Source organism: Rhinolophus hipposideros, assembly GCF_964194185.1.
Source record: "Rhinolophus hipposideros genome assembly, chromosome: 22".
In the NCBI taxonomy this organism is placed as follows: Eukaryota; Metazoa; Chordata; class Mammalia; order Chiroptera; family Rhinolophidae; genus Rhinolophus; species Rhinolophus hipposideros.
In genome coordinates, this window is record NC_138068.1 from 43,186,186 (window position 1) to 43,211,187 (window position 25,002).

Below are 25,002 nucleotides of genomic sequence, written 5' to 3' on the forward strand. Positions count from 1 at the left end.
TTATCATCCCTGTCTTCTATAATCGATAATAAAACCATTACTCTTTAAGAATTTAGGAAAGAAATAGTTTAAAAAACAGTATTTCTAAAAAACTTGAACCTACTACAAGTCATTTATTATTTTCTAGTGAAGCAACTGGCACAGACTTAGTATAGTCTCTTTTCCTTTTCTGTTTATTTTCACATTCGGTAGCTCAAAAAAAAAAATGGAGTAACTGAGTTTTAAAATCCTGACAGATTTTCTATGGTAACTATTGTAAATGAATAATGTAAAGTCCTACTAAAGTATTCAAATTTCATGCAACTCTAACTAACAAATGCCTCATTATATTAGGCAATTTTGTCATTTCCCAAATTGAAAAATTCTCACACGAAAGTGGCAGTGGTTACTCTTCATTACTTTAGCATCTGACCTCAGGGACTTAAACATAAAATTACAGTTCAAGAGTTCAAGTCTGAGTTTTGGCAAAAGAGTAGTGCCAGCTGTTTCTGGGTAAACAATTTTTAAATGTTTTTAGCTATTTGAAAAGTATCACCAACACACTCTCTGGTGTTAGCCTAACAGTCACTCTGTGATGAGAATTAAAGAACTCTGAACTCTCTATGTGTCTTACTTTACAAAGTCTAATTATAACACAAGGATCTACTACATGTCTAATAGAAAAAAATTACACAGCAACTTTTATCAAACAGCAACTGCCACAAAAGGAATGGTAGGGGAAAAAAAAATGACTTCACAAAAATACACTAAAATATTTGACAATTTTATACAGGAACTACCAAAGTTTTGGTATTTAATATTTAATGGCATTGCTGACCAGGGTCCAAGATGTGAAGTCACCATGTTCAAGAAACTGAGGGGAAAATCACTCAATAAACTAACAATTTAGTATGTGATAAGAGGAATGCACACGTTATAATGTAAAACTTGTCTACACATAGTAGTCAGTTGTAAAAAGCCATTTGGTCTTCTCTTGGCTTGTAAAAACAATGTTCCAGATTTCAGCGTAAATTATAAAACTCCAACTCTTTTGAGCAGCAGGTATTTTGTTTTCACCTACCAGTTCTTCCACGCCAGCCTGTGTCATGAGATCTGCAATGTTTTTCTCCAGGTCATCAATGAGTCTACTCATGTCATCAATTCTTCCAATGATCTGATCGGACATAGCCTAAAATTTGTCTTGAATCTGTTGCAGGAGTGTCTGCAACACGAAGGTGAGATCCTGCATGGTCTAAGGGTCAGTCTCCGCCATCTCCCTGGTTTCCAGCTTGATGGTGATGTCTCTTATTTTCTTAAATTGGATGTCTAAGAATCCTCAACTCCTCAGTATCTTCCCTCACAACTATCCTGTTTGTCTTTGCTAGACTATGGCAAGCAGGAAGGGGAAAAAAAATGTCTCAAGAGAAGAAACAGGAGAAAAAAGCCATCACGCAGATAAAACTACATTTATACATATTATTTCCCTAGTAGAGACAACAGAAAAAGTTCCTCTCAGATATTTAATAGATGTAAGGAATACATGAATCATTTAACCACAAGCCTGTTTAAATGATGAAACATATTATTTCTCTGGTTCTCTGGGCCTTTCTTTTGATGCTAGAGATTTAGAGCAATTCTTCCCAAGCTTTCACAAGTTCCTTTCCATAAGGGAGAATACGTTGAAGAGATAGGAATCCAAAGTAATTCCTTTGTTTCAACATTTTTTGCAATTTGATTAGTAAGATGGTTAAGAGTATGGACTCTGAAGTCAGAGTCCTGGGTTGCTCTGCTACTTTCTAACTGTGTGACCCTGGAGGGCCAGCACATGTTCAAGTTTGATAAGCAAGGACCTTGATATTATTACTGAGTTAAAATTCTTCAGTTTTAGTTGAGACCATTGGTGAGTTTCAGAGATCCACAATCTCTCCTTTCTCAGAGACAATGCTGTCATTCTTTTAAAAAAAATTTAATGTTGGTGCAGGCAAGGAAATTTAAGTTGATACAGGGCCAGCAGCTCCCATATTTATACATAGCAATCTCATTTCCTGGTGTGCAGGTGACCAGGCATAATATTAAGTCTGATTTGAAAATTTCACCTATTTCAAAGAACATAAAATAGTTGGGAGATTCCTACTTAATAAATAATTCATTTCACATAGAATATTTTGTCAATAAAATCTTCTTTAAGAAATACATTTAAGGCAATATTTCTCCAAGCTGGTATCAGGGAATAGGAACATGGTGAGATGTACAGTAAAACAAGGTTTTCATGGTCAGATATGTTTGTGAAGCACTGAGTTCTCAATGTCCACCTTGGGGAGATTCTCAATGAACTTTAATATATTTAGCTAAAGAATTGGGCAGAAAAACTAGAAAACTAGTGTCTGAGTCTGGGTTCTCCCAAAAGCAGACTCAGGAATAACATTTCACGTGCAAGTAGCTATTGGGGAGATGATGCCAGGAAACAGGGAGTAGGGAAGGAAGACAGGGAAAGGAGAACTGATGGAGCAGGTATTATTGAGCAGGTTACCTGAGAAGGGCCAAATCTAATTGGAGATCATTGGGAAACTGTGTAGATACCTCACTGGATGAGGAAGGTGTGCTGGTTATTCTCCTCTCCAATCCATCATTGACTTTGGATGTTCGTGTGGCATAACTTCCTGACTGTTCTGGTCTGCCGTGTGCATTGGACGCGGGGTCCTGCAGTAGGATGCTGCAAGCATTCACTGGACAAATGGGAGCCTCGGGGATGCCATCAGCTCTGGTACTCAGAATTTCTCAAATTTGACCACACACGCCCTTTCTCTCGTGACTTTTTTTCTTGTTTTCATAACAGCTACTAACATCCTATTGAACTAATGTTTTGTACAATAAACTAGGGAATTTTAAATTTTACGTTATGTTTCTTTCCCCCCTTTTTTCTCTCCAGATTTATATCATAACCAGGAAATGAGGGGTCCATAAGACTTGCTTTTATAAAAGAATTTTTTATGGGAAAGAAAAAATTTCTAAATTCTGTCACCAGTCTCCCACAGTTCAGAAGCCAGGTTGAAATCTTTTCCTTATAAAATGCTTTACACTGTTGGTTCCAGTTACTGTGATTGTATAACTAGCCACTCCAAAGCAATGGCTTAAAATAATGACATAGATTAAGCTCAAAAAGCCTGTGGTTCCAGGATTTAACAGGGCACAAAGTAAATGGCTCGTCTCTCCTCCATGATGTTGGGGCCTCATGATGATGAAGGCTGCTCACTCGGACATCTGGTGTTTGGATGCAACTTGTGCATACAGCAACGAGCCCTGGTGTGTCCGTCTCACAGGGCCTCTCCAGCACTTCATCTTCCTTCTCGGAGGTGCAGGGTTCTCAGGGTGTAGGTCCCTAGAGAAAGAGGCAGGTGAAATCAAATTGCCTTTTACAATGTTGCCTCTGAAGCCCCATCATCACTTCCTATCACATTCTATTGTGAGGATAACTACACAGGCATGCCTGGTTTAGAGGCAGGAACTCGGACCCTACCTCTCATGGAGAACTGGCAGCATTGCATCAGAAGGGCAGCATGGAGAATGGAAAATGCAAGAATGCCACAGTCTCTGGAATGTGCATCCTACCACACTTCCCAGGAATCCCGGCAGGTGGTCGGATGTACCTCTGTAGCAGTTGGGGAAACTTCTCCCACCTGCATCCCCACGCCACCTTGTACTCTATGTAGCACAACAAGAACAGATTTCTTCTCTTTGCCCCTTGAGGTCTAGATGTGCCTCATTCATTACTTCATCTCCAGCCCCTGATACGATGCTGCACACGGCACATCTAAGTATGTGTTTTGAATGAATGAGTCCATTGCCTCTCACTTTTTTACCATTTTTATTAGGAGAAAGGGGAAGAAGAACCAACAAAAAACGTCCATCCTCATGAGACTCAGTAGGAGAGCTGATACTCTCAGCTTTCCCTCAGTGTCATCATTCCTCAAAGCATCCCATGGTGCAGGTGTTGTTAGGACCCCTATTTTATGGATGGAGTCTCACAAAAAGAGAGTCTGAATGCCATTGCCAAAAACACACAGATGCTCAGAGAGCTGGGAAAGCAGGTTTCCCTGGCAGAAAGGTCCAAGCTTGCCCATCACCAGACCATCTTCCTTGAGAAGAATGAAGAAGCAGAGACCCTTGGAGATTTATTTCCAACCCCAGATCTCTGATCTCCTCCAGATGAGTGGTACAGAGATGGTGGAGTATCTGGTTGACTCCTTTCAGCTCCCTGATGGGTTGAAAACTCCAACACTGTGAAGCTCCCTCCTGCTATTTCTCCATGTGCCATCTACTGGGGAGCCTTAACCATTTGGTTTGACAACCAAGAACTTTGCTTCATTTTGATGTTTTGCTCAGACAGCAAGTTTATTTCCCTGGGGCTGAAGCCACTTTCCCTGCTAAGGTATTTTCACGCCCCAGGTACACGGGCAAAAGGCACCCCCTTCACAGAGTGTGAGTCATGGCCTGTAAACAGATGTTGGACATCTGGATGCCTCTCACAGTTTGCTTCCCAGCCTGAAGGTCTCATCTTTCCCTACAACGAATTGGTACTTTTTTTCAGATTGGAGTTTTACAAGATTTGAGTAGTTTATAGCTTTAGATTAAATAAGATTGAGCACTAAGAATTCAACTTAAGGTTTTTAAGAGAATCCTTACATGGGGTTCTTAAATTCTGGAGCAAGGCAGCCACAGATTCCAGTAGAACTGATCTACTCCCTATGAAAATCCCTATGAAACTTTCTCCCTGGTGAGCTATGGAAAATATTTGCTGCCCACAGCCTGGGGTGCTGGCAAACATTCCTGCACAGGCCTGGTGTCAGGCGCCACGGTGTGGCACAGCTGCAATCACGCTGGTTGGTCTTTGGCTTGCAGTCTGTCACAGGGTGTTTGCCTGAGAATGATCTGAGAGGCCACAGGGCTGGACTTATGTCTGGCGGGCAGAGGAAAATGTGTACAGCTATTTTAAAGCCAGGGGCTGTGCATCTTGTCCACGGCCTGCCGCTCACAAGGACAAACAGGGCTCACCTAAGGAGGGGACATTCTCCAAACAAACCCCGTTACACTTCAAGAGTTGCTTTCAGATTGAAAAGAATTGGGACAAAAGAGTTTTGCATGTGTCTACAATAAGAGGAGCGCACGATAACTGAGGCAGAATCTGATGCCTGCCCATTCCTGTCACTGCAGGGGCAGCCTCGAGAGAAAACCTGGTAAGGATACAGAGGGTACATCCAGTCACATGCACACACTCACACACAGATATTCACACGTAACCGTGCACACACACACTCATACTCACATTCATACACACATGTGAATCCACACCTTCACACCCATGTGCACACACACACACAGATACACACACATAACTGCACACACATTCACTCTCACATTCATACACACGCACTAATCCACACACACACACACACTCACATAAATATATACACAAAGTCAGACATTCATATACCTACACTGTCACACATGCACAATCTAAACACACAAATATGTTCACAGAGGTGGACACGCACAAATGTATACACACTCACACACACAGTCTCACATGCACAGACTCACACAGATAACTCAGCAACACTGGGCATACACATGCTTATGCTCAGTTCACAGACATACACACACTCACATAAACTGTCATACATATACATATATTCTCACACACTCACAATGCACATCTGCACACTCAATACACATTCATACACACATTCCCTCACACAAAATCATACACTGTCATTCACACATACTCATAGACACATTTAGTAAACACACTCACACATGTACAACTCACACTCAGATACATTCATGCAGTGTCTCTGTTTCTTGTGAATATTTTTGGAAAGCGTGAGACATTTTGTCATCTCCAGTTCTGTGAATGCCTTCACCCTGGAAGCCCAGCTTGGGCAGGGCTGCCCTCAAGGGCCCGCTGACACTGATTGGAGTTTGGGTCAAGAGAGGTTTGCTATGTTTTCCCTCCTGTGTCCTGTGTGGAGGACAATGACTTCTTTGGTGTTTTTGAGGCCAGCTGAGGACTGCAGGTGGACTCTCCTTGGTTGGTTGAATCTTTATGACCAGGGTTGTTGACTCTCAGAAGTTAATGAACAATTTGCGTTTTCCTGTTTGATTACCTGTAGTTTGCCCGCTGAAGTTTATCTTATGCAAACCGATCACCTCTCTGCAGACTTTCCTCCTTTCCAGGTGTTTTCATGTGATGCCTAGTTCATATAAAACAACTTTTTGAATGAATCACCTGTTCTTTGATCTGGAGTTGTCTTGAAAAATGCAAGTCTAGCAAATATGGTGGAGTCTGACTCCAGACAGCTCAGGTCTAATCAAGGTTTGACATTGCTTTGGGTAAAATGGTGAGTCAGGGTCCTTTCCCTGTATTATCTGGAAAAAGAATGTATTTTTTTGACATTTATTGTTACAGCACTGAATATTACAATAATTTTTATTAAAGTAAAAATGTATTAATACCTTTTTTTACTAATCAAATCATTTTAATGTTTTCATAATTCCTCTTAGTACTTATTTATGTTCCATAAAATAGAGTTTTATAAACAATCAGCATTAAAGTTCTTTTCTGGATCCCTGGGTCCTAACCCTCATTCTTTAGAACTACTTTTATGTAAGTGTTGATGTCATTGCAGCAAGTAGCAAAACTGAAGAAAAAAAAAAAAGAAAGAAGGAGGACTGCATCAGAATCAGTCTTTTTGTTTGTGTGATGAATTACATGTAATAGAAAATTTACCATCTTAGTCATCTTTAAGTGTACAGTTCAGTAGCATTAAGTATATCCACATTATTGTGCAACCATCAACACCATCCTTTTCTAAAACCTTGTCACGTTGCAAAATTGAAACTTTGTACCATTAAACAATAACTCTCCATTTGTCCTTCCTCCCAAATCTTGGCAACCATGATTCTACTTTCCATCTTTATAAATATGACTATTCTAGACACCTCTATAAATAGAAATATGCAATATTTGTTCTTTTGTGGCTGGTTTATTGCACTTCACATAATGTCCTCAAGGTTCATCCATGCCGTAGCATGTGTAAGCATTTCTTTCCCTTGTAAACCTCAATAGTATTCCACTGTAAGTACATAATACCATGTTTTGCTTATACATTCATCTGAGGATGCACACTTGGGTTGCTTTCACCTATTGGCTGTTGTGAATATGCTGCTGTGAACATTGGTGTTTATAGTATTTTTTTTTAGACCTACTAACTACAAATTTCTTGTTGAATTGTCTCTCACTTAACTTTTCAGTCTCAGTGTTCTTATCTTGATAAAGTGACTTCACCAAGGCTAAGCACTTAGTAAATGGGGGAGGGTGTGCATGGGATCATGAACTCTGATTCGGGGTTCTACCTGAGACTCAGAGAGAGCAGCTCACAGCAAGACCCAGAGGGCATATGCGAGGTTATTTCATGAGCACCTCTTAGCTCTCAGCCCATGCTCAGCTGGGCAACCTTTGGCTTTCAGTGGATTTCCCAAATAGGTTCCCAGAAAGAGGAAGATCCTGTAGGCCCAGTGCCAGTGGACCTGATGGCACAAGTTCGTGTAAGTTGGGTGAAACCGAATTTCTCCAAGTGGACATTATCCAAGGAATTTCTCCAAATGGAATTCTGCAAATACACACACACACACACACACACACACACACACACACACACACACACCCCTCAACAACTGGGAGACCAATTCCTCCATATGGAGGCAACAAATAAGTGTGCGTAAAGTCAGTAAAGGAGCACCAGAGTTAGATAATGTCTTGCCTCTGGCAAAACTTAAGAGATATTGACTGCATTGTCATGGGCACTATTGAAATGAATGAAGTACTTATTAAATCAAGATCCATCATAACTGAGAATATTTATTTCATTTTTATTATGTTGATGGTTCTACTTTTACATATGAATATTGTGTTTGGAAGAATAAGTATTGCTTATTTCTTAAAGCATAAAATTAGGGAAGAAATGCATTTGGAAAATGTAAACATGCGTGCAAAATTTAATACTTGTTTTGTTCTCCTTCCTAAAGGGCAACATAACAGAAATAGATTCACCTTTGGGGAAATGCAGAGAGCAATACTCACCTACTCTCCTCTCTGTTCTTCCTGTCTAGCTACCACTCCTTTCTTTAAGACCATTGGAGGAGAGAGAGAGAGAACTTTCCACTCTCCTAGGAATTGGGAGGGAGATGTCAGTTCCCCAGAGGCGTCGCAGAACCAATTGATGCTGTTTTCCCTGCCTTTGATGTCCATCCCCTTTTACCACAGAGTCATCTAGGAAAGAACCATTTAGGTGGGGTCATAAACAGCAGATCTTCTGAGAAGGGTGCCTTTCATCTCTGTCCTGGTAAGTCCTTCCATCATAATCAGGATTATGATTACAATTATTGATATCTGGTCCTCTTTTCAGCAATTCTGATATAAATTGATTTCGGGGAAGAAGGCTGGACACAGGGGTTTTTAAAAAGTTCCCCTCCCCCCTGTGATTTTGATGTGAAACCACTATTAAGATCCATTTACTAGATGAGGGGAAACCAAGACGTTCCACTGGGGAAGGGTTCCCCACACCTGTGAGATGGGGTGAGGAGGGCTCCTTGCCCACATTTTGTAACCCCAGTTCTCCTTCAACTCACAAAGTAATTGGGACTTATAACCAAAAAGATTCTTGTCCAGTGGACAAGATCTCATGTAAGAAAACAAACCTATTTCCTGTGGAAGCAAAACCTATATATGCTGGTGATCAACAAGTGACCTTAAATTCTCCCATTATTTTTTTTAAATAAATGAATAACAGTTAAGATTATGACACTCTCACCTAGCATAAATGCATTAGTCCCAAATCCCAAGATGAAGCATGTCACATCCTCTTTGATTGTTCCAGAGCTTTATTTTGAGCATCAACATGCTGGGTCCATCTGCTATCAGTTGAGTGTGTGGGGGCATTTTGAAGCTCTGTTGTCCACTGGTGAATGTTCCCCTGCTCACTCCTCTCTACATGAGTAGTTTAAATTGCCCACAAGATTGGGTGCCAGCTCTCAAGTTGATATCCATCTACTAGGTTGAGAAATGAAAGGACTATTATCTCTAACTACAATTTTTTGTCCCTACTTTATTCTGAAGGGTCACATATCACATGTGGAGCAGGACAGCTGAAAACAATCACAAAATGAGTGAAAACCAACTCAGATAAGGGAAGATAGTGCTTGAAGGACATTTAGAGTCATTCTTAGTTGAGTTTTCTCAGTACTAACTGGCTTAGAACCATGTATGATAATGGTAGCACAGACTAGAAGGGATTTATTGATATTAGAGGATGCACTAGAAAGGGGAATCAGGTATTATCTTCCAGAACTTTCCAGCTAGTTTTTGGGAAAGCCACTCTCTAAAGACTAATTAGAGAAAGTAGAACAACAGTAATAGATGATTATGTTTTGCTAATGCCTACTATTGCCAGGTACAGTGCTGTAGTCTCATTATATGATTTAAGATTTCAATAAATATAGCAAGACAAGCAATATTGTATCCACTCTACAGATGAAGAAACTGAAGCTCAGATAGGCTAACTCACTTGCCCAAGGTAACACAGCCACTAAATGCCAGTTGTGGATTCCAACCAAGTATATTTGATTTGATTCTATATGCCTACTAACAACAACTTTCAGTGATCATTTCTTCATTAACATAGTTCCTACCATGCATTCTCACTGTCACCCTCCCACCCACTCTGACCAGCTGTGCTTGTGTCACAATGCCTTTTGCACAGTGGCATTAGATGCATTGTCCTGATCACACAATTACCAGTATAGTCTGCTATCTAATTCTTTTCTATGAGATAAAGTCCCAGGTTTATCACCCACAGCCCTCTATAATAAATATCCAGGAGAAACTGGCCTAAGCAGGTACAAATTCCTGACACTGGACCTTTGTTTCCCTTTCTCTCTCATGAAAAAATTTCTATCTGTGTTACTTATTGAGCTTGTACCTGTCTTTCAGGGGGATTGTGTGGAGGTAACGGCAACCATGAACTGGAGTCAGCAGACCAAGGGTCACTCATTAGCTCTATAGTGGGAGAGATGTATTCACTGCAGAATGGAGCTATGTGGTCATGAATGAGAGATAGTAAAAAAAAAAAAAAAAGGACCCAGAAGAAAATTGGTGTTCAATAGTTGGCTCAAGCTCTCTCGTGCTTGTCTCAGTTCTTCCTTTGCCTTCCTCCCCTACCCCTGCTCTGAAATTCTCGGTACCTTCTATTTGGGATCTCATAGTATAGTATTCCTTTCTTTTCCAAATGCTTCAATATTGCAGCAAATGAACTGCAAATTCTTCAAAACAATTTACTGACATGTTTTATACTTTTTTGGACATTGTGCTTCATACACAGTGGGTTGTGTGAGAATATTCTGGCCACTGATTCATCTAAACAGTAACTTAACACTCTTTGTTGGCATTCAGAGAAATTCCAGAACACGACTCTGGGCAATGTTGGGCTAAGCGCTTAAGAAAAGGCTCAGAAGGACATACAGAAGAAGCCACCTCGAAACTGGCAGGAGCAGCAGAGACATGGAATGGTTCCACACCTGCATGTCACCATTAAAAATCAGAAGAGATATGTCAGCTGTGGAGATACTCGTCCCCCTCCCCCAAAGGAGCAAGGGGTTCCAGCCACTCCCCAGGCCATATTCCAGTGCCAGGGAGAAAAGGACTATAATTTCTGGTTGTGGAAACCAGCAGAGACTGTGGCTGAGTGAGACAGAGGGCACCTGGAGTCCCAGATGTTCCTCTTAAAGGGACCATGCCAGACTTATTTACTGATGAAATTGCTATCTTTGAGCTCCAGTGCTGGGCCAGCAGCTTGAGAGGCAACAGGGATATATGGAGAAGAACTTAGTTGTCTGGCTTCAGGATGAGGGCTAGAGGGGCAGCTTTCTCCTGGATGGAGGAGCTGGTGGAAGTCATTGTTTCTTTGTTAAGCTCTCCCCCTTCCTTGTGTGTAGACACAGGCAACTGCCATATCTGAGTCTCCATCAAGCTGGCTAACTCTTTTCCTTTGGCATGCTCTGGTGATTCTGAGACCCCACCCCACCCAACTTTCAGGCATACCCAGGCAGCTTCTAGTGGCTTTTTCATACAAACCACCTGCATTGGCTCATTATGCAGACTTTCCTAGGGTTTCTCAAAGGTTTGCAGAAACCATACAAGTAGCATCTAGCTTGAGCATGTCCCGCACCTCTGGCTGAGCAGCCCTAAGCCCGACATTAGTGGCAGCTGGAGTTGGTTCATGGCTTGGCTTGGCCTCTCAAGGCTTTTTCAAGCACAGCATAGGTGGTGACCATCTGTAGATTGCTTTATGACTTCTGCTAAGTGGGACCTAGTAGTGCATGGGCTGAGGCTGAACTTGACCTATAGTGAGTCCCCTCCCAGTACCAGTTTCAAACAAGCATCACTCAGCTGCCTCACAGGATGACACACCCAAGGGGCAGATTGAGTAGGCACCAGATCCTTGCTGAGGCAGATCTTGCTCTGTAGGGTCAGCCCCTATACTGCAACTCCTCCATGGTAGTCACTGCCAGTCCTAACAACAAATGAGCAGGTGGGTGAATCCTTCCCATTGACCTGCAAACAGCAACCAAGAATCAATTAAGAGGAAGGCACACACAACCCCCACAAGGGACACACCTAGAGTGCATAGCTTAGGTGACCAGGAAGATGGCACCACTGAGCCCCACAGCACCTGTATTACATCAGGCCACTCTAGTAAGACTGGGAGACATAGCAGACATACATAGAAACAAACATAGGGAGGTAGCCAAAATGGGGAGACAAAGAAATATGTCCCAAATAAAAGAACAGAACAAAGCTAAAAAAAAAAAAAATTTAAACAAAATGAAGATAAGCAATCTACCAGACACAGTGTTTCAAACACTGGTTATAAGGATGCTCAATGATCTCAGGGAGAACTTCAACAAAGAGACAGGAAACATAAAAATGGAAATAGAAAACAAAAAAGAAACAGTGAGAAATAAAGAATGCAATAACAGAAATGAAGAATACAATACAGGGAATCAACAGCAGATTAGATTAAGCAGAGGATCAAATCAGGGATTAGAAGACAAGGTAGCAGAAAACACCCAATCAGAAGAGCAAAAGACAGAAAAAATTTAAAAAAATAAATGAGAAAAGTTTAAAGGGCCCCCTGGAACAACGTCAAGCATACCCATATTCACATTATAGGGGTACCAGAAGGAGAAGAGACGAGCAAGGAATTGAAAACCTATTTGAGGGCTGGCCCAGTGGCTCAGGTGATTGGAATGCCATGCTCCTAATGTTGAGGTCACCGGTTTGATTCCCACATGGGTCAGTAAGCTGTGCCCTCTACAGCTAAGATTGTGAACAATGGCTCTCCCTGGAGCTGTGAGCAGCCGGAGGTTGGTGTGAGCTGCTGTGGGCTGCTGTGGGCTGCTGTGTGGTGCCGTGGGCTACTGTGCTACCATGGGTTACTGTGTGCTGCCAGGAGTGGCCGGTGGCCAGCATGAGTGGCTGGCAGACAGTGTGAGTGGCCGGCATCTGACGAGAGCTGCTGTGAGCTGCTGTGAGCAGCCAACTGATGATAGGCAACTGACTGCCTCAGCAGGGGGAATGCGAGGCTCATAATACCACCAGCCTGGGCCAGGAAGCTGTGTCCTACACAACTAGACTGAGAAACAATGGCTTGAACAGGAGTGGGGTGGGAGGTGGAAGAAGGGGGGGGGGAAGAAAACCTATTTGAAGAAATAATGATGGAAAACTTTCCTAACTTGGTGAAGGAAATAGATATATAAACCCAGGGAGTGCAGAGAATCCCAAATAAGATGGACCTAAAGAGGTCCACACCAAGATACATCATAATTAAAATGTTGAAAGTTAAAGACAAAGAGAGAATCTTAGAAGCAGTGAGAGGAAAACAGTTAGTTACCTACAAGGGAGCTCCTATAAGACTGTCAGCTGATTTCGCAACAGGAACTTTGCAGGCCACAAGGGATTTGCAGGACATATTCAAAGTAATGAAAAGTTAGGACCTACAACCAAGATTAGTAGCAAGGCTATTATTTGAAATTGAAGGACAGATAAAGCGCTTCCCAGACAAAAGAAAGCTAAAGGAGTTCATTACCACCAAACCAGTATTACAAGGAATCCTAGAGGGTCTGCTTTAAGACTATATATAGAGAGAGGGTGCAAAAAAAAAAAAAGTATACACATTTTAAGAAAGGAAAAAACTATTAAAATTGTAATACTCCATAAATGTGCTGATAACTAAATCATGTTTGATGAATACAAGTCACGTTTGACTTCTGCAGTTATAAGAGATGCTCAAAATGGTTACCATCAGTATCCAGACACTTCTGATTATGGCAAACTATTGCTTGAGTTACGTTGACCAGTGTTAACATCTCTTAAAATGTGTATACATTGTTTTTGGTAGCCCCAGCGTGTGTGGGTGTGTGTGTGTGTGTGTGTGTGTGTGTGTGTGTGTATCCTTACATACGAGGATTAAGTTCGCGAACGATGTTGCTAACCTTTCTTGACATCAGAGAGATTATTCATTATGAACTTGTAACAACTGGACAAATAGTTAACCAAGTTTACTATTTTGAAGTGAAGTGCTGAAAAGGTTAGACAACCTGAAGTTTTCTGCAACAATTCATGGCTCTTGCATTATGACAATGCACCGGCTCACATGGTGCTGTCTGTGAGAGAGTTTTTAGCCAGTAAAAAAACAACTATATTGGAACATCTTCCCTAGTCACCTGTTCTGTCCCCAAATGACTTATATCTTTATCCAAAGATAAAGAAAATGATGAAAGGAAGACATTTTGATGACATCCAGGGCTTCAAGTATAATATGACAATAGCTCTGATGGCCATTCCAGAATTCCAGAGTTCCAAAATTGTTTTGAAGGGTGGAGTAGGCACTGGCATCAGTGCATAGCTTCCCAAGGGGAATACTTCCAAGGTGACCATAATGATATTCAGCGATGAGGTATGTAGTGCTTTTTCTACTATGTTCTTGGACTTTATTGCCCGACCTTGTATGCTGCCTACAAGAGACTCACTTCAGATTGACAGACACACACGAACTGAAAGGGATGGAAAAAGATATTTCATCAAAATGGAAACAAACCAACCAACAAACAAAAGACTATGGTAACAATACTTATAGCAGACAAAATAGACTCTAAATCAAAGACTATAACAAGAGACAAAGAAGGACCTTGTAATCCCATTTCTGGGTATTTATCTGAAGAGACCCAAAACACTACTTCAAAGGGATGTTCTCATCCAAATGTTAATTACAGCATTGTTTACAATAGCTAAGATATGAAGGCAACCTGAGTTTTCGTGAATGGATGAATGGATAAAAAAGGGGAGGTACATATACAGTGGAATATTACTCAGCTGTAAAAAAGAATTAAATCTTGCCATCTACGACAACATGGATGGACCTAGAGGATATCGTGCCGAGTATAGTAAGTCAGACAACAAAAGACAAATGTCATATAATTTCACTTATAAGTGGAATCTAAAGAACAAAATAAATAAACAAACAAAACAGAAACAAACTCACACAGATATAGAGAACATATTGATCTTTGCCAAATGGGAGGGGTTTTGGAGGTGTGTGAAAAGGGGAAGGGATTCAAATGTACAAATTGACTGTTACTCAGTAGTCATGGGGATGTAAGGTACAGCATAAGGAACATAGTCCATAATATTGTAATAACTACGTATGGTTGTCAGATGCGTCCCAGATCCTTAGGGGTGATAGTTGGGAGGGAGGTTGGGGGCAGAGTGAAAAAGGTGAAAGGATTAAGAAATACAAATTTGTAGTTATAAAATAATCATCAGGACGTAAAGTGAAGCATGGGGAATAGAATCAATAATTTGGTAATAAACATGTATAGTGCCAGGTGGGTACTAGTCTGGGTGATGACTTTGTAAATTATATAAATGTCTAACCACTGTACTGCACACCTAAAATTAATATGAAATACTATTGAATGTCAAAACAACAGATAATACTTGTGAAGTATTTAGAACAGTAACAAGTATATAGTTAAGTGCTCAATAATGTTAGATATATATTATCTTTACTAGATCCAGCTGATAGTTGATAAGATTAGTTTGAAAATTATTAATATGATGTATGTAATTTTTGTGCCCTAATACCAAAACATGTTTTTCTATACTAATATAAATTAGAAATTTTATATAGAAATATTAGAAATTTTAACATATAGAAATCAATGGAAAAGTTCATTGAATTTGCAGAAATAGGTTTATATATCAAGAACACACAAAAAAATCAATGTAAATCAAATTGCAGTATTCTCTACAGTTTCCATTTCTTCTGCTTGCTCTGTAAAGTTGGGATTTCTTAGAGTTTTTTCCAGTATTTCCACCACACCTTTGAGTAGTGCATTTTCATCTCATGTCTTTAGTTATCACGTGGGTGCTGACATTTCCTGAGTATATATCTACAGCTGAGCTATCAGATCTGCATATCCAAATCTAGTCAACATTACTACTCTGATGTCTTACAGACACCCTTTTCTATTTCCTCATTGTCCAAAACTAAATGCACCACCTTATCTATTAAACTGCTCCAAAATTTTGGAAAATCGTTATTAAACAAAATGGAAATATTATATATCACTTTTAAAAAAGAAAAGGCTCAGATACTTGGTGCTAATGCAACCAACCTGGAACTGCAAGAGTCTTCCACACTAATAGGCGAAGACCTACCAATGCACATACCTCAGCCTGAAAACAAGACTACTGACTTTGTTGCATTTTATAACCAGAAAATAGGCATTTGTGGGCATTTTATACCTGCAAATGATAGGATACATGAAAATAGTAATTTCCCTACCTGTGGGGCAGAAGATCCCTGGAGAGAATAAGAATGATTCCCACCAAGCACGGCCTCTGGGCTGAGTAAACACTATACTTCCTATCCAAGATGTATCCATTAAATTTAGGATACCCTGGATTATAAAGCTCACCAGCATTGATGTATTACTAGAAAATAAACACTGATATTAAATTATTAGCACAATGGCTAAGATGTCATTTGTCAAAAACATGCCAATATTGTAGATATCAAAGTTTAAATTAAAAAGCACATTTTCAGTTGATGAAATATTTTTTGCACTATTTTTCAGGTTAAAGAAGACATTTTGGAATGGCAGCAGCGAGGCGGACTTTTTGAGTTCTCCTCCTGACCTATCACAAACAGGACATCTATAACCCATCAAAGGACTATCTGCAAGTCACACGGAACAGCCAAGAAACTCATGCAAGGATTACTTGAAGGTTGGCAAATTGGGCGAGCAGGGGAAAAGGGAAGGGAGCGGAGTGGAGACACAGCCACATGCGTGGCTGTAGAGACGCGGCCCGCATCCACGGCTGTAGAGACACAGGGGATCCCAAGACAGAACAGAGAACACAAAAACCAGGAGGTGGGCTCTTTCCCTGCGTCCCACAGCTGATCTCTCTGAGGGGGCAGATCTCTCTGAGGGGGCAGCATATCCAGCATTTGAGGCAGTAACCACAGCTGAGGCCTCCAGCTGGGCCCTAGGTCAGAAAAAGGACACAAGCTCCATACCTGGGTCCCTCCCCCCACTATCCCAAGCCTACCCCCGCCCTTCCAGAGACTTAAACTGGCCCCTGAACTGAGAAATAGTGTCAGATTACAGAAGAGCTGTAGTGCTCAGGTTCTGGGAAGACTGGCGTGCAGCTGTAACCCAGGGAAGTGGCTAGGAAGAGTGTGATATTTGCTGGACTGGGAGAGAGAAGACCCCTCCATCCCCAGTCCCCACCTTTTCTGGCCTGCCTAGGGCGGCGCAACTGCAACTGCAGAGACACGCCCAGGGACCAGCAGTAGGCAGCAAACAAGCTCTGGGCTTTCAATAGCTCAGAAATCTCCCACCCACCACATACACACACACACACACACACACACACACACACACACACACACGGACAAAGTGCCCTAAGTCTTGGGAGAACTGCACACAGGACTGATGGTGCTACTCTCAGTGTGCATATGTGCAGGCAAGGGCAGAAACTGCACTAACTTTGTAGAAACTACCATTCAGACCCCTCAGCCCCACTCATCTAAATCTGTAGTCCCAGGGTCACTCTGGGCACCAGGTGACCGGCTCTGCCTGCACAATACACAGAGGACTCTTTGGTACAGCAGAGGAAAACCTGGAGATTACTTGGTGGGTTAAAGCCAAGACTGGTGCTGCTTTTGTTTATTTTGTTTTGTTTTTATATCATTGATGTCTTTGCCTGTGTTGAGTGTGGGTTATCGGTTGTTTTTATATGTGAATGTATTTGGTTTTTTCTTTGTTGTTGCTATTGTTGTGCTTGGTGAATTGCTTTGTTCTGAAATTGCCCTACCAGGGCCCAGCTTAAGAGGCACAAGATTCAACACACCCAGAGGCCAACTCCAGACAAAACCAGAGTACTACCGGGTTTGATCTACAAGTGACACACCCAGAGGGAACTCTCTACAGGCACAAGAGCCCATAGAGGCCAAACCCCATTTAAGCGCAGCAAAATATCCTGCTGTGGGCAGAGCCAAGTCACATAACTAGTCAGCCTAGGAGTTAACCCCACGTACTCACAAGCTAAACGCAATTAAAGATCTTCTTTAACAGGACAATATACACAACACAAGAGTCACCTTTGGAACACACGCAGAGGAGAAGAATGAAGTAGTGCAAGTCAAATATAAAGGACATTTACTACATACGATAACCCAGCAAAAACTAAGAACCCTAGGGGATCTACCTAATACATCAAAGCAAACACAGAGAGTCAGCCAGAATGGGGAAACAAAGAAACATATCACAAATAAAAGAACAGAAGAAACCTCCAGAAGTGGAACCAAATGAAACAGAGGTAACCAACCTGTCAGAGACAGAGTACAGAACACTGGGGATAAGAATGTTTAAGGAGCTTAGAGAAGACATAAAGAAGGATAGAGAAATCATAATGGACAACCAGTTAGAACTAAAGAATACAATTACTGAAATAAAGAACTTACTTGAAAGAATTAACAGCAGGTTAGATGAAGCAGAGAATTGAATCAGTGACATAAAAGACAAGTTAGCAGAGATTACCCAAACAGAACAACAATAACAAAAAAAAAAAAAGAATAAAAAGCAATGAAGATGGTTTAAGAGACCTATGGGATAACAAAAAGTGCAACAACATGCACATCATAGGAATACCAGAAGGTGACGAGAGGAAGCAAGGGATTAAGAACATATTTGAAGTAATAATGTCTGAAAACTTCCCTAACCTGATGAAGGAAACCAACATACAAGCCCAGGAAGTACAGAGAGTTCCAAACAGGATAAGCCCAAACAGGTCCAAGACACATTGTAGTTAAAATGGCAAAGGTTGAAGACAAAGAGAGAATCCTAAAAGCAGCAAGAGAAAGACAGAGGGTTACATACAATGGAACTCCGATAAGACTATCAAATGACTTTTCTACAGAAACATTGAAGGCCAGGAGGGAGTGGCAGGAGATACTGAAAGTGGTGGAAAACAAAGGCCTACAACCTAGATTGCTATCATTTAAAATTGAAGAAGAGATAAAAAGCGTCCCAGAAAAGAATCAGCTAAAGGAATTTATTACCACCAAGCCAGCATTGCAGGAAATACTAAAAGGACTTCTGTAAACAGAAGAAAGATGAAAACAATCTAACTACAAATTTTAAAAATGGCAATAACTATGTACCTATCAATAATCACTTTAAATGTAAATGGATTAAATGCTCCAATCAAGAGATATAGGGTGGCTGAGTGGATAAGAAAGCAAGACCCTTGTATATGCTGTATACAAGAGACTCGCCTCAGATCAAAAGACACACACAAGCTAAAAGTGACGGCTTGGAGTAAGATATTTCATGCAAATGGAAATGAGAAAAAAGCTGGAGTTGCAATCTGACAAAATAGACTTTACAATGAAGAACATATTAAAAGACAAAGATGGGCACTCTATAATAATAAAGGGATCGATCTGACAAGAGGACACAATCCTAACCATCTATGCACCCAACATAGGAGCACCTAAATATATAAAACAGATATTGACTGACATAAAGACAGAGATCAACAGCAACACTATCATAGTAGGGGACTTCAACACACCTCTGACAACAAGGGACAGGTCTTCCAGACAGAAAATCAATATGGAAACAACAGCCTTAAATGACACATTGGACCACTTGGATTTAATTGATATTTTCAGAGCATTTCACCCCAATGCTGCAAAATACACGTTCTTGTCAAGCGCACATGGAACATTTTCCAAGATAGACCATATGTTAGGCCACAAAACAAGTCTTGATAAATTTAAGAAAATTGAAATCATACTGTGGGGACAGAACCCCAAAAAGCAGTTTCCAGGCTCTCGGCCTCACATAGAAAAGTGATGGCTCAGGTAGTAAATGGCTGTCAACTGTGATTGAATGGCCAGCAGCTGTGGCTAGTTGGCCGTGAGCTATAACCAGTGAGCCATAATATAACTGCCGTGGCTACGCTAGCAAAAGAGAGAAAATGGGGGTTATCAAGAGCGGATTGCAGAGAGGCACATGCCGCCGGTGAGAATATAGTGATATGACTCCCCTACTTATGGCTCTGTGGGTGTTTTTTTTGGGGCCTCACCATGTCCTGCGTACTTGTGTGGGGAGCGGGACCTGACACCCCGCAGGCCGCCCCACACGACACATGGCGTAGTTGGCATGATACGGTGCTGGCCAAAGCTTTCCGAAGGGCAGTGGAGCAGTTTGTGCGTATGAAAGCTCAGTCTGAGGAAGACCAGGAGGAGCAGCTGCCAGAGAGCTCAATCCCCGTGGAGGGGTGGAAAGATGTGGATGGTTCTCCAACTAGCAGAGGACGGGGAAAGCGAAGGTTGTTGCTGCCCTGTGGGCTGGGAACTGCTTGCTGAAGCAGCCTGGATGCGGGACTTGTCCCAGGAGGAAACGCTTGCTGAGTCCTCCGTGGGAGATGAGGGTGAGGTCAAGGTCATCCCTCACCCCCAAGACAGCCCTGGCGAATGACTATGGACTATGGGGAATTGCCTTCTATCCCTAATTTAATGGACTATTTGACTGTTTGGGAACATACCACCATGTAGTAGAACTGGCGGATGTTTGCTTTTGTGTCTTGACTGGTCGTCATTGATAATATGTAAGCACCTTGACTGTGAGCCACTGTTGTTCCAGCACAGTACCCCAAGAGGCCCAGAGAGAGTGGCAGTGCCCTGAGAGCCCTGGCTGAGTCCAGGAAGTCTGGCTGTGTCCAGAGAAAGTGGCAGTGTCCAGAAAGGCCCTGGTTGTGCCCGGGGAAACAGGTAGTACCCTAAGAAGCCCAGGAAGTCTGGCTGCGCCCAGAAGTACTGGGGTGGTGCCCTGAGAAAACCTGGCTGTGCCCGGGGAAACAGGTGGTACCCTAAGAAGCCCAGGAAGTCTGGCTGTGCCCAGAAGTACTGGGGTGGTGCCCTGAGAAACCCTGGCTGTGCCCGGGAAGACAAGTGGTACCCTAAGAAGCGCAGGAAGTCTGGCTGTGCCCAGAAGTACTGGTGGTGCCCTGAGAAACACTTGCTGTGCTCAGAGAGCCTGGCTGTGTCCAGGATGTTGCATTCACCTCCAGGCTCCTCGCACAGGACCCCTCACAGAAGACGCTTGTCGCGTAGATTGTGAGGCGAGACCCTGTAGGGGTGGAGTGTGGGGACAGAACCCCAAAAAGCAGTTTCCAGGCTCTCGGCCTCACATAGAAAGGTACTGGCTCAGGTAGTAAATGGCCATCAACTGTGATTGGATGGCCAGCAGCTGTGACTAGTTGGCCGTCAGCTGTAACCAGTGAACCATTGGCCACTAATATAGCTGCCGTGGTTACGCTAGCAAAAGAGAGAAAATGGTGGCTAGCAAGAGCGGATTGTAGAGAGGCAGATGCTGCCGGTGAGAATATAGTGATATGACTCCCCTACTTATGGCTCTGTGGGTGTTCCTTTTTGGCCTCACCATGTCCTACGTTCTTGTGTGGGGAGCGGGACCTGACACCCTGCCTGACACTCTGCATGACACATACCAATGACAATTCTCTGATAACAGTGCTATGAAATTAGAAATGAACTACAGGGGAAAAAAACCAGGAAGATACACCAATTCATGGAGGCTGAATAACATGTTGCTAAATAATGAATGGGTCAAGCAGCAGATCAAAGAAGAAATCAAAAGATATCTTGAGACAAATGAGAATGAGAACACGACGACCCAAAATCTATGGGATGCTGCGAAAGCAGTCCTAAGAGGGAAGTTCATAGCACTGCAGGCCTACCTAAAGAAACAAGAAACATCACTAATTGACAGTTTATCTTCACACTTAAGGGATCTGGAAAAAGAACAGCAAAATAAGCCCAAAGGGAGCACAAGGAAGGAGATAATAAGGATCAGAGCAGAAATAAATGAAATAGAAACCAGAAAAACAATACAAAAGATCAATGAATCCAAGAGCTTGTTCTTAGAGAAGATAAACAAAATTGACAAACCTTTAGCCAGACTCATTAAAAAAAGGAGAGAGAGGACCCAAATTAATAAAATCAGAAATGAAAGAGGAGAGGTGACAACAGACACCACAGAAACACAAAAAATTTTAAGAAATTACTATGAGCAACTATATGCCAACAAATTTGACAATCTGGAAGAAATGGACAATATTCTAGAATCATACAACCTTCCAAGGCTAACTCAAGAAGAAACAGAAAGCCTGAACAGTCTGATTACCACCAGGGAAATTGAATCAGTAATCAACAATCTCCCAACAAACAAAATCCCTGGACCAGATGGCTTTACAGGTGAATTTTACAAAACGTTCAAAAAAGAATTATCACCTATTCTCCTCAAGCTCTACCAAAAAATCCAGAAGGAAGGAAGACTCCCAAACACTTTTTATGAAGCCACTATCACCCTGATCCCAAAATCAGACAAAGACACCGAAAAAAAGAAAACTCCAGGCTGATATCTCTAAGACATAGATGCAAAAATCCTCAACAAAATATTAGCGAACAGAATTCAGCAATACATTAAAAATATCATACACCAAGATCAAGTGGGATTCATCCCTGGTATGCAAGGGTGGTTCAACATCCGCAAAGCAATTAATGTGATACACCACATTAACAAAATGAAAAATAAAAATCACATGATCATATCAATAGATGCAGAAAAAGCATTTGATAAAATTCAGCAGCCATTTATGATAAAAACCCTTAGGAAAGTGGTTATAGAAGGATCATATCTCAAAATAACAAAGGCCATATATGATAAACCCACAGCTAACATCATACTCAATAGGAAAAAGCTAAAACCATTCCCATTAAGATATGGAACCAGGCAAGGTTGCCCACTTTCTCCACTTCTATTCAGCATAGTGCTGGAAGTTCTAGCCACAGCAATCATACAAGAAAAAGAAATAAAAGGCATCCAAATCCGTAAGTAGGTAGTAAAATTGGCATTATATGCAGATGACATGATACTATATATAGAGAACCCTAAAAACTCCATCAAGAAACTATTAGACCTGATAGATGAATTTAGTAAAATAACAAGATACAAAATTAATATTCAGGAATCAGTTGCATTTGTATATACCAATAGTAAAACATCAGAAGGAGAAATTAAGAAAACAATCCCATCTACAATTGCTTCAAAGACTATAAAATACCTGGGAATAAATTTAACCAAAGAAGTAAAAATCTGTACTCAGAAAATTATAAGACACTGAAGAAAGAAATGAAAGAAGATACAAATAGATGGAAACACATACCATGTCCATGGATAGGAAGAATTAATATAGTTAAAATGTCCATACTGCCTAAGGCAATATACATATTCAACGCAATTCCTATCAAAGTACCAATGACATTATTCATGGAAATAAAACATATAATCCTAAAATTTACATGGAACCATGAAAGACCCCGGATAGTCTCAGCAATCTTGAGAAATAAGAACAAAGTGGGAGGTATAATGATACCTGACATCAAATTATACTACAAGTCTACAGTAATCAAAACAGCATGGTACTGGCATAAAAACAGACATAGATCAATGGAACAGAATAGAGAGCCCAGAAATAAATCCACGCCTATATGGCCATTTAATCTATGAGAATTGAAGCAAGTATTTACGGCGGGGAAAAGACAGTCTATTCAATAAATGGTGCTGGGAAACCTGGACACACACATGCAAAAAATTGAAGCTGGACCACCTCCTTACACCATGCACAAAATAAATTCAAAATGGCTTAAAGACTTAAATGTAAGTTTTGAAACCGTAAAATTCCTAGAAGAAAATATAGAAAGAAACTTCACAAACATTACCTGGAGTAAGATTTTTACTGATATATATATATAAATCCCCTCATGCAAGGGAAGTAAGAGAAAAAATAAATATGTGGGATTACATCAAACTAAAAGATTTTTTCACAGCAAAGGAAACCATCAATAAAACAAAAAGGGATCCTACTGAATGGGAAAAGATATTGGCCAATGATATATCTGATAAGGGGTTAATATCACAAATTTATTTAAAAACTCCAAAAAAACAAACAACCCAATTAAAAAACGCGCAGAGGACATGAAGAGACGTTTTTCTAAAAAGGACATACGGATGGCAAACAGACATATGAAAAAATGCTCAACCTCACTAATCATTGGAGAAATGCAAATTAAAAACCACAATGAGATACCACCTCACCCCAGTCAAAATGGCTATCATCAATAAATCAACAAACAACAAGTGTTGATGAGGATGTGGTGAAAAGTGATCCCTCGTGCACTGTTGGTGGGATTGCAGATTAGTGCAGCCACTATGGAAAACAGTATGGAGGTATCTCAAAAATCTGTAAATGGAACTGTCTTATTATCCAGCAGTTCCACTCCTAGGTATGTATCTGGAGAAATCCAAAACTCTAATTAAAAAAAAAATATGCACTCCTATGTTTATGCAGCACTATACACAATGGCCAAGACATGGAAACAATCAAAATGCCCATCGGTAGATGACTGGATTAAGAAACTGTGGTACATTTATGTAATGGAGTATTACGCAGCCATAAAGAAGAAAAAAATCTTACCATTTGCAACAGCATGGATGGACCTAGAGAACATTATGTTAAGTGAAATAAGTCAGACAGAGAAAGACAAATACCATATGATCTCACTTACATGTGCAATCTAAAGAAAAGAGTAAGTGAATGAATTAATCAGAAACAACTTCGGAGACATAGAGGAAAAACTGAGGGTTGCTAGATGGGAGTGAGGCTGGGGATAAGAGGGAAGTTCAGGGGTTTAGAAAGCAGTCAGTAACCACAAGATTGTCACGGGGTGACGAAAGTTAATTTGGGAAATGTAATCAATAATGTTGTAAAGATTTTGTAGGGTATCCGATGGACACTTGTCTTGTTAGGGAGACCACCTCAGGGAAGATGTAGATGTCTGATCACTGCACTGTACACCTGAAGCTGAAGCTGAACAGTAATAAATGTCAACTACTAGTACATATGTATACATATGTACTCTTTATATGTACATGTATATGTATATATGTGTATATGTATATACTTAGAAGAAGTAGAGTGCAGCATTAGGAATAGAGACAGTGGAAATGCAATGGCTCTGTGCGATGTCAGAGGGATAGTGGTTGGGGGTTGGGGGGTTGACACAGTGTGAGGGATATAAACGATAAACGTCTATTACTTTGTTTTGTGCACCTGAAACTAACAAAAAAACAAAAAAAAGTTATATGAAAAAAAAGAAGACATTTTGTTAAAGCAGATTAGTAGAGTTCAAATTTCCTTAACAATGTTACAGAACTTCTGATAAAATTTTCCCTTTTTCAATGGTTGCTAAA

The 25,002-nt window shown here is 41.0% G+C and overlaps 1 pseudogene across 1 annotated transcript; it reads right to left on the minus strand.

The window, feature by feature from the left end:
* Positions 1-931: 931 nt before the first annotated feature.
* On the minus strand, positions 932-1,252 carry LOC308490989 (heat shock factor-binding protein 1-like; annotated as a pseudogene). The gene has a single exon. The product of its transcript is annotated as a heat shock factor-binding protein 1-like (transcript).
* Between the last annotated feature and the right edge of the window lie 23,750 nt (positions 1,253-25,002).